Below are 14,314 nucleotides of genomic sequence, written 5' to 3'. Positions count from 1 at the left end.
ATTAGATAATCTAGTTGTGTGATTGGTTCAAAGGCAACCGCTGATGTTAAACTTTGCATTAGTGATGCCTTTCAGTGAAGCCCACAGAGATCTAAAAAAAAATTTTTCTTATGCGATCGCTGCTGCCATAGCCGCCATCAGTGATCATTGTGTTCTCCGGCAGAACACACTACCACTACAGGAGAGATTTCCCCATCAACACTGACTGTATTGATGAGGGAGTCAAGTCATTTTTCTTTCCTTCCACTTGTGGTTGCAGGAAATAAAATTGCATAATCTATGGGCAGCTTGACTGTCAAGTTTGCACACAGTACATACAGGTCCTAAATTTACTAGCTGCCTGGCCAAACTTTGACTTTTCAATCACTGACCTAAAACAAGTACGTAGGTCATGTTTCGGTGACTCAAAATATGGAAGTCTGTGGATGAGCATGACAGCCAAGCAATTGGCATTTTCAGAAGGAAAGGGTAAGCAATAGTAGCCTCCTATATTTTTTTTTTTTTTCCTTATCTTTCATTTTAAGATTGCTCAATGACGATCAAATTCAAACACATCCATAAAAGTAATTTAAAAAGGTGAGAGCCTCTTAAACTTTTGTCCTTTTTTCCAGCAATGTCCTTGATCAGACATTAGGGAAGGGTTGGAGTCCAGTTGGAAGTGAGTACAGAAAGCCTGTGCAGCACTGGGAGCTGGAGCAGCTGTGAAGGGAGTGAGTAAGTCGGCACAGCCCGACGTGTCCCCACCTGTTGTATGTCTGAGCGCACATATGCACATTGTGTAATGGTGGTGTGGATTACTGACACTTCCTGCTGGGACTGGAGGAAAGCCAGGCATTAACCTATTACTAAAAACTGTCTGTAGCATCTCCCTAGAGGATCATTGGAGAGGTTTATATCCTACTTCTGGCCAGGATGGACGAAAAACATCTCTGTGGCATTTCCTCCTGCAAAAAAAACTTCTTTCTTTCTTTCTTTCTTTCTTTCTTTCTTTCTTTCTTTCTTTCTTTCTTTCTTTCTTTCTTTCTTTCTTTCTTTCTTTCTTTCTTTCTTTCTTTCTTTCTTTCTTTCTTTCTTTCTTTCTTTCTTTCTTTCTTTCTTTCTTTCTTTCTTTCTTTCTTTCTTTCTTTCTTTCTTTCCTTTTTTCCTAATTAGATTTACTAATCTAATGGGAGTGAGCTTTTACCGTAATTCTCAATCAGCTGCTGTACTTGCAAGCTTCTATTGAGGGAAGTGGGAGAGTTTGCATCCCTTTTTAACCGGTTAAGCCCCGGACCTTTAGGCAGCTAAATGCCCAAGCCAGGTTTTGCGATTCGGCACTGTGTCGCTTTAACAGACAATTGCGCGGTCATGCGACGTGGCTCCCAAACAAAATTGGCGTTCTTTTTTTTCCCCACAAATAGAGATTTCTTTTGGTGGTATTTGATCACCTCTGCGGTTTTTATTTTTTGCGCTATAAACAAAAATAGAGCGACAATTTTGAAAAATATTCAATATTTTTTACTTTTTGCTGTAATAAATATCCCCCAAAAACATATATAACATTTTTTTTCTCAGTTTAGGCCGATATGTATTCTTCTTCTACATATTTTTGGTAAAAAAAAATCGCAATAAGCGTTTATCGATTTGGTTTGCGCAAAATTTATAGCGTTTATAAAATAGGTGATATTTTAATTGCATTTTTATTATTTTTTTTTATTTTTTACTACTAATGGCGGTGATCAGCCATTTTTTTTCGTGACTGTGACATTATGGCAGACACTTCAGACAATTTTGACACATTTTTGGGACCATTGTCATTTTCACAGCAAAAAATGCATTTAAATTGCATTCTTTATTGTGAAAATGACAGTTGCAGTTTGGGAGTTAACCACAGGGGGCGCTGAAGGAGTTAGGCTTCACCTAGTGTGTGTTTACAACTGTAGGTGGGTGTGGCTGTAGGTCTGACGTCATCGATCGAGTCTCCCTATAAAAGGGATGACTCGATCGATGCAGCCGCCACAGTGAAGCACGGGGAAGCCGTGTTTACATACGGCTCTCCCCGTTCTTCAGCTCTGGGTAGCAATCGCGAGGGGCGGCTAGAAACGAATAGCCACGCCCTCGTCCCGGATCGCTCCCCGCGGGTTTCCGACCGCCGCATGTTACGGGGGGGGGGGGGGTCCCGATCGGACCCCCGACCCGCGGAAAGGCGGGGAAGTAAATGTACGCCCATATGCCTGTACGTGCCATTCTGTGGACGTACATATACATGCGGCGGTCAGCAACCGGTTAAACGTTATTTCCTTTTGGGAGTATCTCACCAAAAATGACATTTGTTTGTTGCAGGGGATGCTCAAAATCGGATTTGTATGTGCAGAGACTCAGTAAGCCAATCGCACAAGCATGAAATGACATTTCTGGGAGGCATTCTGTACACCATCAATGCATTTTAAAGAAAATTACAGTGCTGCAGATTGAAAAGGAAAGGTCATTTTTAATAACATTCAATTACAATATGACTTGTATAGCATTTTTTGGCTATATGGGCACTTGCTGTCTAGGGTGCCTGGCCTTTAGAGAATGGGGGGGGCTAGCTTAGTAGATGGAATTGTATAACAGGTTAAATTTAAGACACACAAACACAAGATGGCAGCCAGTAGTGTATGTTTTATTATTATTCAGGATTTGCATAACGCAAACTGTTTACGCTGTGTTTACAATATAAAAGACAGTACAGTTACAAAAAAATTAAATACAAAAGGGTTAAGGGGGCCTACATTCTAAGAGGGTGGGGGCCAGTGGTACAAAATGTTGTAACTGTGGGGAGTGAGCTGATGGAAGCGATACAAGATTAGTTGGAGGCGTGATGGGCTTCCCTGAAGAGATGAGTTTTCAGGGATTGCCTAATGACAGCCAGAATAGGAGAAAGCCCAGATTGCGGTAGAGAGTTTCAGAGGATGGGAGAGGCTCTGGAGAAGTCTTGGAGATGAGTGTGGGAGGAGAAGACAAGGGAGCTTGAGAGTAGGAGGTCTTGAGAGAAGTGGAGAGGATGGTTTGGGTGTTTTTTGGAGACAGGATTGATAATGTAGATTGGGGCAGAGTGGTGAATGGTTTTGTATGTTAGATTTTTAACTGCACACAGTAATGCAAGGCTTTCTCCCTGGTGTGGAGAAAGCCTTTTGAGGGGGGAGGGGGAGAGCAGGCAAGTCAGGACACTCTCTACTTTGCAGATAGAGAAAGGAGCTGTGTGTTAGTGGGTGTCCTTACACTCCTGCTCGCCCCCTCCCCCCTCAAGAGGCTTTCTCCACACCAGGGAGAAAGCCTTGCATTACTGTGTGGAGTTAGACAGAACAGGAAGTGAGGATTTCTCAGAAGAAATAAGGAAATTTAAAAGCAAAATGGAAGGATGAGGTAAGTGAAGGAGGACTGCACTAAGGTAAAGGAAGCTATTTAGGGAATTTTTTTTTTTTTTTTTACCTTTACAGCCTCTTTAACAGTTGGGAAGGTAGATGAGTTTTGCAGCAGTATTCACTATAGACTGAAGAGGGGATAGCCTATGGAGGTAGGCCTATGAGAAAGGAGTTGCAATAGTCAATGCGAGAGGGGGGAATTATCATCTGCTCATTTTTAGAGAGATTTCATTTAACCACTTCAGCCCGGACCATTTGGCTGGTCAAAGACCAGGCCACTTTTTGCGATTCGGCACTGCGTCGCTTTAACTGACAATTGCGCTCCTAAACAAAATTAACGTCCTTTTTTTTCCCACAAATAGAGCTTTCTTTTGGTGGTATTTGATCACCTCTGCGGTTTAAATTTTTTGCGCTATAACCAAAAATACAGAGACAATTTTGAAAAAAATGCTATATTTTTTACTTTTTGCTATAATAATAAATATCCTCAAAAAAATCTATAAAAAAAAATTATTTTCCTCAGTTTAGGCCGATACATATTCTTCTACATGCTTTTGGTAAAAAAATCGCAATAAGCGTTTGATTGGTTTGCGCAAAAGTTATAGCGTCCAGAGGCTAGATTTATGATTTTTTACTAGTAATGGCGGCGATCATCAAGTCCTATCGTTGCAAATTGCAGCAATCAGTCAATGTGTGCTCTGTGATAAGGCACTATACCCTTACCCTGGTGCACTGTCCTCCCGATATGAATGGGGAAGCAATCTATAAATAGAGAAGGACAGTAAACACGTGGAGGGTTGATCATCGAAGATATTCTGAGAACTTTGATAGATGGGAGGACAGTAGAGCTGACTGTTTTGATGGGCTAGGTGTGTTCGGAGAGTTATATTAGCAGGCATGCAGGGAGTGTAAGGCTTATAATTGTGTAATTACACCACTGACATCACCTCAGTGGACAGGGCCGACTGCGCAGGCTCTTGTTTGGACTTGGAAGTTCTCAGCCTCCCCCCCCCCCCCCCTGCAGAGCCCTACCCTGGTGAATCACCAATTTGGTCCTTTTAATAACGTTATGGCATGTTGTGCAAGAACCTGGGCACAGCGTGTACTGAGCCATGTGACCAGGCACCTCTTGGTTACCCTGTAAGAACATGGCCAGGATAATCTGTGGCAGCAAGGGACAGACAGAATAATTGCAGTGTTGTGTACTTGCATGATTGCCAACACTGTACAATTATTTCCAGGAATATTTCTGCTGCTTGACTGATATATTTAAAGTTTTGCTCCACCTTCATCTCTAAGGCCGGGTACACACGGACAAACATGTATGGTGAAAGCGGTCCGTCGGACCGTTTTCACCATACATGTCTGCCAGAGGGCTTCTGTACGATGGTTGTACACACCATCGTACAGAAGTCCGCGCGTAAACAATACGCGGGGCGTGTCCGCGGTGTCGCCGCGTCGATGACGCGGTGTCGCCGCGACAATGACGCGGCGACGTGGGCGGCCCGCCTTTAAAATGCTTCCACGCATGCGTCGAAGTCATTCGACGCATGCGAGGCACGGCGGGCGGCTGGACATGTACGGTAGGTCTGTACTGACGACCGTACATGTCCGAGCGGGCTGAATTCCAGCGGGCTGTTTTAAAACAAGTCCAGGAATATTTGTCTGCTGGGAAAAGGCCCGGCGGGCAAATGTTTGCTGGAATTCGGCCCGCTCGCGCCCACACACGAGCAAACATGTCTGCTGAAACTGGCCTGCGGGCCAGTTTCAGCAGACATGTTTGCTCGTGAGTATGGGGCCTTAGGGTGGCAAGATTGTCACACTGCAATGCCCAGCTTACCTTGCCAGGTGTTATTGATGGCAGCACTTTATTTTTCTTTAGATTTGGAGAGAATTCGATTTGGAGAAGCTTCTGCCAGCTTTTGTTATTGTTGTCCCCATTGGGGATTTTTGCCCTTGCTTGCTATTGCATCAACACTTCATTAAAGCATCCCTTTCCCTCTGTAGTGTAGATAGCAGTGTGCACAACCGCGTCCCGTAGACGTGTGTGTGTGTGTGTGTGTGTGCACACAACCGCGTCCTGTAGACGTCGGCAAAATTCGGCCAAGTGCATCCTGCATTTTCAGTTTCGTATCGGAAGTTTCATTTGGGTGCACCACTATTTATTATATTACTTTGGAGAATCCACTAGGCAGCTTGGCATTGAACAAGCCAAGTGGATTTTTCTAGAGAGTATGAGAATGCAGTCCAGAGATGGTAAACCAGAAGTGCGGCTTACATTGGTGTTCTGGGTGGCTCTGGAACAGGATGTGAGGGGGAATCTCCCTGGTGTGGTCAGACAGCAAAGCCGGATGGTTCTAACCCTTCCCTGCTTATCTATAGCACAATCAAGAAAAGGCAAACTTATTTCAGCTGTTCTAGCTTAAATTCCAGACTAGACTTCTTCTTTTTTTTGTTTTTGTTTTGGAGAGTAAGGAAAAGCTTAGGACTTCCATAAAGCTTTAATTGGTACTTTTAACCACATTGGAGAGGTTTGCCTTCTGTACGTTTTTACTGGTTGACCTGGTGTGCTTCTGTAAGTCCCTTTTTGTACCGGGATATTGCAGCATTAATAACCGTCGCCAAACACAACTGAACATACTGTCTTATCAATAATTCCATCCAACCACATTCTGGGAGAGAACTATATATATATATATATATATATATATATATATATATATATATATATATATATATATATATATATATATATATATATATATATATAATGTATGTAGCGCCCCCTTACTTTCAGTATGGGCACTACGCTAAAGTTAGTGGGGAATGGGAGAGTTATTTTGCTCCCATTCACAAATTGCTAAATTGAGGGCTGCTGTCATTCCTGAACTGTCCTGTACATCAGTCTGTGCTCTAGGGGTGTTGTTCCCACCCCTGGGCGACAGATGGCGCTAGAGGGGTTCTGGCAAAGCCACTTTTCCCCAGCAGCCAATTGGAGGAGTTTTTCCCTCGAAGGGCATGCTGGGGGAGGGTATATTTGTGGCAGACACCATTTTGTGGGGTTCTTTTTGCGGGTTCCAGGTTCGGCACCCACCTTTAGGGTGTGCGCATCCAACGGACCCCCGGCGATATGGCCTACCAGGCCGGGGTTGCATTCTACGCGGAGCTCCATGTTGCAGAGAGGGGCCCCAACAGACACCCTAGGGAATAAAGTAGCGGTCATTGCAACTTTTTATCTCGCACAGTATTTGCGCAATAATTTTTCAAACGCCTTTTTTTGAGGTGAAAAAAAAACAGTTTCATGAATTAAAAAATAACAAAACAGTAAAGTTGGCCCAATTTTTTTTGTATATCGTGAAAGATGTTACTCAGAGTAAATGGATACCTGACTTTGTCACGCTTTAGAATTGCGCACACTCATGGAATGGGGCCAAACTTCAGTACTTAAAAATCTCCATAGCGACGCTTTATTTTTTTTTACAGGTTTGCCTTGCTGAAAAAAATACTGCTTACATTCTCTCTCCCCCCCCCCCCCCTCCATCCCATCCCCATGCATACCAAGAACACCACCCACACCCCACCGCAACACGTGGTATGAACCAGGCAGGTAGGGTGACCAGGTATTTTGCCCTGCTGTGCAGTGGGACTGCACTGGAAAAACCATCCAATGCTGTCCCACTGCACCTGGTGTGAACCTAGCCTCAGTACCGTGTTTATATTCATTATCAATATGCACTGCAGAGTAAAGTTTGTACTAGGGCTCTTGCACACAGGCTGGCTGAGCCATATTTCCTCTGCCCAGGCAGCTGTCACTAACTTGAATGGCTGTGTGCTGCTTGTTTATACAGCAGTGCTATTGTAAACAGGAGTACAGCATACAGGCAAAAAATAACATTTTACTGATTAGCCTGAAGAGTTACTTATGTTTTCTCTTTCCTTCCCTGGTTGCAGGTTCGGGTGCTGGCGTGATGTGTATGGCTGTCTGTTGAAACGCACAAGGTAAAGTAGTTGCTTTTTTTCTCTTTTTTTTTTTATTTTTTATTATTGCTTCACTTTTTCTCCCAGATCCCACCTGTCCCCGTCACTTTTATTCAAAGCAGTTCGAGTCGGTGTGAGGGTTACAGGGAAAGTTGGTTTGAGAGTAAGACCCCTTTCACACTGAGGAGTTTTTCAGACGTTCTAGCGCTGCTATACCGCCTGAAAAACTCCTGCACTGCACACTCAATGTGAAAGCCCGAGGGCTTTCACACTGAGGCGATGCGCTGGCGGGAGAGAAAAAAATCTCCTGCCAGCAGCATCTTTGGAGCGGTGAGAGGAGTGGCGTGAATACCGCTCCTTCCCATTTAAAACAATGGGAAACCGCGGCAATACCACCCGCAATGCGCCTATGCAGAGGCGCATTGCGGGCGGTATTAACCCTTTATCGCCCGCTAGCAGGGGTTAATACCTCACCTCGTAGCGGCCGAATCCCGCGGCAAATCTGACGGTATAGCGCCGATGCGGAAGGGGCCTAATTGGCCATACACAGACAATTTGGTCCGGTTCTCCATGAGCTGTTCAAAATTTGAGCTGTTGATGGCCCTGCCACCGCATCCTCCTTCGATCTGAAAATCAAAAAAGCCATTGTTGGCCAAACAGCGGCTGCTTCCAATCTGATGCAGTCACTGTTTGTGTATTCTGACAGCCAATGAGGTCATCTGTCAGAATACAATAACTGGCAGGGGTGATTCCTCCATCCACGTGGGGCTGAACAGGAGAAATCTTAGTGTGTTGCTAGGTTTAGAGGCAAGGGTTAGTGCTGGAATTACAGGCTGGTTTGGTGTGAGGGTTATGCTGGGCATACACACATATATAGATTTTTGTTTTTAAATTTCCATTTTCAGAATGTGCCTTCAATTTCCTAATTGTAAATGGGATTGTCGTTTTTGACTACAGTGAAGAGAGAATTCAAAGGAACAGGATGGAAACATTTTTCATGGAACAAATATATTTTGAACAGTGTATGTGGTTTTCATTCGGAAGTCACATTCGTTCTAAGATCGAATGTTAAGCAAGAGAAATTTTCAAATGACATTTGACCAGTCTTTGAATGCACAAAGGATTTTGTGTATGTGTATGGCCAGCATTAGTGTTGGGGTTTTATGGAGAGTTAGTGATGGCTACAGGGAGATTGAGGATTAAAGTAGAATTCCAGTCAAATGCTAACTATACTTAATCCTGCTCCCATCCCCATTCTAACACCTAGTACACACTGGGCCAGATTCACAGAAGAGATACGACGGCGTATCTCCTGATACGCCGTCGTATCTCCTTATACGCCGTTGTATCTCTGTGATCCGCCCGTTCTAACAATGCAACTGATTCATAGAATCCGTTCCGCATAGATAGCCCTAAGATCCGACAGGTGTAATTGACTTACACCGTCGGATCTTAGGATGCAATTCTAGGCCGGCCGCTAGGTGGCGATTCCATTGCGGTCGGCGTAGAATATGCAAATGACTAGTTACGGCGATTCACGATAGTCCGCGTTACCCGTCGCTCTAACTTTGTCGTTTCTGTCGACATACTTGGCGTAAAACTAAGGCTGCCCTCTAGGGGGACTAGCCAATGTTAAAGCAGAGGTTCATCCTTAAAATGAACTTTTCAGCATCCTTAAACTCCATCCCATTTAAGCATCATAGCGTTGTCAATTTTTTTTTCAATGGTCCCTTACCTGTACTTTGCTGTGCTTCCGGGTTTCCATCCCAGCGGGGGGTGGGCGTGTCTCTATTTTCCCCGACGGCGCTGTGCATTGTGGGCGCTTTTTGCCTGGTGTTCTTGCAGTGACGTGTGGGCCAATCACAGCACATCAACTGAACTAGCTGCGCGTGTAGTCTCGCGCTAGCTGTGCTGTCACGTGACGGACTAGTGTAACATCACAGCGGGGCGTGTCCTGTTCAGGACGCCGCCGACCGTTGTGATGGCAACTGTGCAGTGTTGACGGCGCGACTCGCCGTCAACACTGCGCATGCGTAGGATTACGCGGTGAATGCTGGGACATCAGCCGCATCCCGGAAGAAATACAGGAGGGCTTCAAGGTGCCCTCAATGAAGATGGCAATGTCCATGACAACATTTTATAAAATATCCTTTGCTGGCAAAGCGCGATCGTGGCGGCTGTAAGATCGGCACTAGTGAAGAAATGTGTATTTGAACAGCAGCAGAGTAGTCAGGAAAAAAAAAAACGTTTCCCAGCAGAACCTCCGCTTTAAGTATGGCTGTCGTTCCCGCGTCGAATTTTGAAAAATCACGTCGTTTGCGTAAGTCGTCCGTGAATGGCGCTGGACGTCATTTACGTTAACGCCGAAACCAATGATGTCCTTGCGACGTTATTTAGCGCAATGCACGTCGGGTAATTTTCCCGTCGGAGCATGCGCAGTACGTTCAGCGCAGGAACGCGCCTAATTTAAATGGTGCCCGCCCCATTTGAATTAGGCGGGCTTGCGCCGAGCGCATTTACGTTACACCGCCGCAAGTTTACAGGTAAGATCTTTGTGAATCAGGCACTTGCGCTGTAAACTTGCGGCGGTGTAACGTAAATGGGATCCGTTACGCCGCCGCAGCGTAACGTAAATGTCTGAATCTGACCCACTATTTTTATTTATTTTTTCGTTCAAAAGGGTTGAAAGGAAAAAGAAAACTGACAGCTCTAACAATTTAATGTTAGTACAGTGATCTCCCTTGCTGTTCTATTATGTTCTGACAGGGGGAGGCCCCCTCCTGCCAGAACACTTCGGTCAGTGCTCTTAGCCATTGGACCAAGACTGGGATGCCATTAAAGTTCAGGCGTCCCAATACTTTTTTTTTTTTTATGTATCTGTACTGTGAATAGTCTTTTATGCACAACACAAAATGCGTGTTGACACAGGATTTAAACAGGAAAAAATGTCCATAGGCACATATAAGGACGCTTGGGTAAAAATGTTCCAGCAGTCTTAAAGAATTGGATACAAGGACATGGATAGCGTAACCTTTTGAATATGAACTGAAGGAGTTACATTTTAGAAATAGTTTTACATAAAGGTGTAGGTTGCGATGTGTAAACGAAGGAATGTATTGTGTTAATGATTTACAAGACACTTCAATTTGGGAGGCAGTGCGGAACATTCTTTTTGGTTAATGTTTTGACCACCCGGGATGGTGATTTGGCTATCGGAGGCTTAGTAACAATCTCTTTTTTGTCACGTACCTTCCCCCTGTGTTTGCCTAAGTGATGATCTGATTCAGCTGTAACCTTTCCTGCGTCATACGGTTCGGATTCTGACGAAGGGTGTAGTCTGCATGTTGCTTCATGTGTGTGCAGGCTTGTAAACTCTGTAAAGTTGAACAGGACCTGAGTGATGTCATAGGTCCTTCTAGCAATGGATTCTCCTTAACCTCTTGACCACTGGGCACTTAAACCCCCTTCCTGACCAGACCAATTTTCAGCTTTCGGTGCTCTCACAATTTGAATGACAATTACTCCGTCATACAACATTGTACCCATTTGAAATTTGTGTCCTTTTTTTCACACAAATAGAGCTTTCTTTTGGTGGTATTAGATCACCTCTGGGTTTTTTATTTTTTGCGCTATAAAAGAAAAACGACCGAAAATTCTGTAAAAAACAAAAAAAACAAACTTGTTTCTGTCATATTCGCAGGTTATTTCTCACACACAGCATATGCATACCACGAATGACACCCCAAAACACATTCTGCTATTCCTCCCGAGTATGGCGATACCCCATGTGTGCAACTTTTACACGGCGTGGCCACATACAGAGGCCCAACATGCAGGGAGCGCCATCAGGCGTTCTGGAGCACCCAGGCCAATTCTGACATTTCTCTCCTACATGGAAAAATCACAATTTATTTGCTAGAAAATTACATAGAACCCCAAAACATTATATATGCGGAGTATTTGGGTATGGCGGAGTATTTGGGTATGGCGGAGTATTTGGGTATGGCGGAGTATTTGGGTATGGCGGAGTATTTGGGTATGGCGGAGTATTTGGGTATGGCGGAGTATTTGGGTATGGCGGAGTATTTGGGTATGGCGGAGTATTTGGGTATGGCGGAGTATTTGGGTATGGCGGAGTATTTGGGTATGGCGGAGTATTTGGGTATGGCGGAGTATTTGGGTATGGCAGAGTATTTGGGCATGGCAGAGTATTTGGGCATGGCAGAGTATTTGGGCATGGCAGAGTATTGTGCAGGGAGGGATGGCTGGATCTGTGACTGCAGTTGTCACAGATCCAGCCACAGCACTGCTGACACCCCGCGCTCCCCCCCCCCCTCTCTCCTCTCCTCTCGCACTGTACCGAACGGTACAGAGAGGAGAGGGAGGAACCGGCGTCATCAAATGACGCCGGTTTGTTTACAAGTGATCGCTCCGTCATTTGACGGAGCGATCACGTGGTAAACAGCCGCGATTCGCGGCAATTTACCGTGATCCGTGATGCGCCGGGTCTTCTAGACCCGGCGAGCACGGACACTTCCGCGAGCGCGCCCCAGGGGACGCGCAAACGCGGAAGTGCACGAGGACGTCCCAGGGACGTCCTGTCACAGTAACTCGACCGCGCTGTAGCAGTATTTTTGCTATAGCGCGGTCGGCAAGAGGTTAAAGGGGTTTTCCACCTTTTTTTTAAGTTTATTAAAAGTCAGCAGCTACAAAAAGGGTAGCTGCTGGCTTTTAATAAACTGACACTTACCTGCTCCACGGCTCCAGCGACGCACCGGCCGGGGCTCTGCTCCTCGCCCCCCCTCGCTGGCCGACGTCTTCATTCTTGCTGTGGGCACCCGGCAGTGACAGCTTTTGGCTTCACGGCCGGGCACCCACTGCGCATGCGCGAGCAGCGCGGCGCCGTCTGATTGGACAGGTGCTCGCCTACAGGGAGGGCCCCACTCCTCCCCCAAAAAAATTACATGCCAAATGTGGCATGTAAGGGGGCGAGGAGTGGGTTAAGAGGAAGTTCAGTTTTTAGGTGGAACTCCTCTTTAAAAAGATCTAAATATTAAATTGGCTCTAAAATATTTTACTCTACTAGAGTAGGACAAGGCTAGAACTAGACAGCAAATTATCGCAATACAAGCGCTTAGGACCAGTGAGGCTAGAACTTGGAGATTCGCCCACCTTTTCCTGTTGATCATTGTCACCAGGACTGAAAGTGATGGGAAATGGAAAATGTTCGCCTTGTCAGAGCAGAAGCTGGGAGCTATTCTTCCAATAAAGAAGTTTTATTCTTTTGGCAGCTATCAGAGGTGGGATTTTCCTTCACTTTGGGGAGATTTCTGCTGATTTCTGTGGTCTGTGAGGAGAGGAAATGATGGGAAATCTCCCCAATGGGGATACAGACAGCAATAAAAACAAAACATAAGCGGTTCCAGTCCTTCCTCACTCTACCCAATGTCGGAGTTTGAGGCGTTGTATCTATGCGCCTGATTCTTAGAATCAGTTACGCAAAGATTTGTCTTAGATCCGATCGGTGTAAGTCTCTTACGCCGTCGTATCTAAGTTGCATATTTACGCTGGCCGCTAGGTGTCGCTTCCATCGATTTACGCGTCGAATATGGGAATGAGCTAGATAACGCCGATTCTCAAAACGTACGCGTGGCCGGCGCTTTTTTTTTACGTCGTTTTACGTTAGGCTTTTTTGGGCGTAAAGTTACCCCTGCTCTATGAGGCGTACCAATGTTGGGTATGGACGTCGGAACAGCATCTAATTTTTCACGTTTTACGTCGTTTGCGTAAGCCGTCCGTGAATGGGGCTGGACATAAGTTACGTTCACGTCGACTAGGCATTGAGCGGGCGCAATTTAATTTGAAAATTCGACGTGATACTGAGCATGCGCCGTTCGAAAAAAGTGTAAATTACGTGGGGTCACGATTAATTTCCATAAAACACGCCCACCACTTCCACATTTGAATTAAGTGGGCTTACGCCGGCCCAGTTGCACTACGCCGGCGTAACTTAAAGCGCAAGTTCTTTGAGAATACGGGACATGCCGCTCTAAGTTCCGGCGGCGTAGTGTATCTCAGATGCGCTACGCCCGCCTAAAGATAGGCGATTCTACGAGAATCTGGGCCTTAATGTTTATGGCCCGCTTTACCCAAACTACCAGATCTATGAGCAAAGGGATAAAGTTTTGTTAGTGTGCGGTCACTTCTCTTCTATATAGGTGCATAGTCGCATACTGAAGTGGGTGTTAGGGAGTTGGTTTTGCATATCTGGTAATATTTCAGTTTTTGACAATGGAGAGAGCTTCTTAAAATGGCTGTACACTGATCAAACTGGTTCAGCAGAGACTAGACACATCTTGGTCATTGTGTGGCTGTCCCTGCTCAATAGAAGTCCAGGGACATGCTTAAAAGTTTTTGTCGATCAGTAATGGCATCCAGTTGGTGGGTTTGCTGTCAGAATACGATGCCTCGGCAGGAGCAGTGGATGGAGGAATATGTTGTGTGGGGTTTTTTTTTTTTTTTTTTCCCCAAGCCAGACTAAATGAAATAACTGTCTATGGCCAGCTTTACAATTTCCCAAGGACTGCAGTCTCTGTGCTAAGTTTCCAGATCTACCCTCCTGCTGTGGACAATACAGCGGGTCCCACTCTGCCTGCTGCATGGTTCATTTATCATATATTTGATATAGAGAATGTGAACAGAGGGTCGAGTAATGCCCTGTACACACGTTTCGAATATCGTACGAAAAATGTCGTCCGAGGAAGAATCGTATGATAATCGGATCGTTGGTACACAGCTTTCGAGAGCCGATCATGACAGTTCATCCGATATTATCGGACGTGCACTGAAATTTTTCTCGTATGGTACCAGATCGTACGATTTTCATTTAGTCAGTACAGTTGTCATTCGAAAATACACAACACATGACATCACTTCCGTTTTTTTTTTGT

General features: G+C 45.2%; 1 protein-coding gene across 6 annotated transcripts in view; it reads left to right on the top strand.

Annotated features, from left to right (window-relative positions):
- The window catches only part of CCDC120 (coiled-coil domain containing 120), a 57,965-nt gene that overhangs the window by 22,001 nt on the left and 21,650 nt on the right, over positions 1–14,314 (top strand). For all 6 annotated transcript variants that reach the window (XM_040324262.1, XM_040324260.1, XM_040324261.1 and 3 more), the window contains one exon: positions 7,338–7,385. The gene's annotated coding sequence lies outside the window, so the exon portion shown is untranslated. The remainder of the gene's footprint in view (positions 1–7,337; positions 7,386–14,314) is intronic.

The sequence above is a fragment of the Rana temporaria genome, chromosome 9 (assembly GCF_905171775.1).
Source record: "Rana temporaria chromosome 9, aRanTem1.1, whole genome shotgun sequence".
In the NCBI taxonomy this organism is placed as follows: Eukaryota; Metazoa; Chordata; class Amphibia; order Anura; family Ranidae; genus Rana; species Rana temporaria.
Note: the sequence above shows the minus strand (reverse complement) of the source record. Positions and strands in the feature narration are given on the sequence as shown.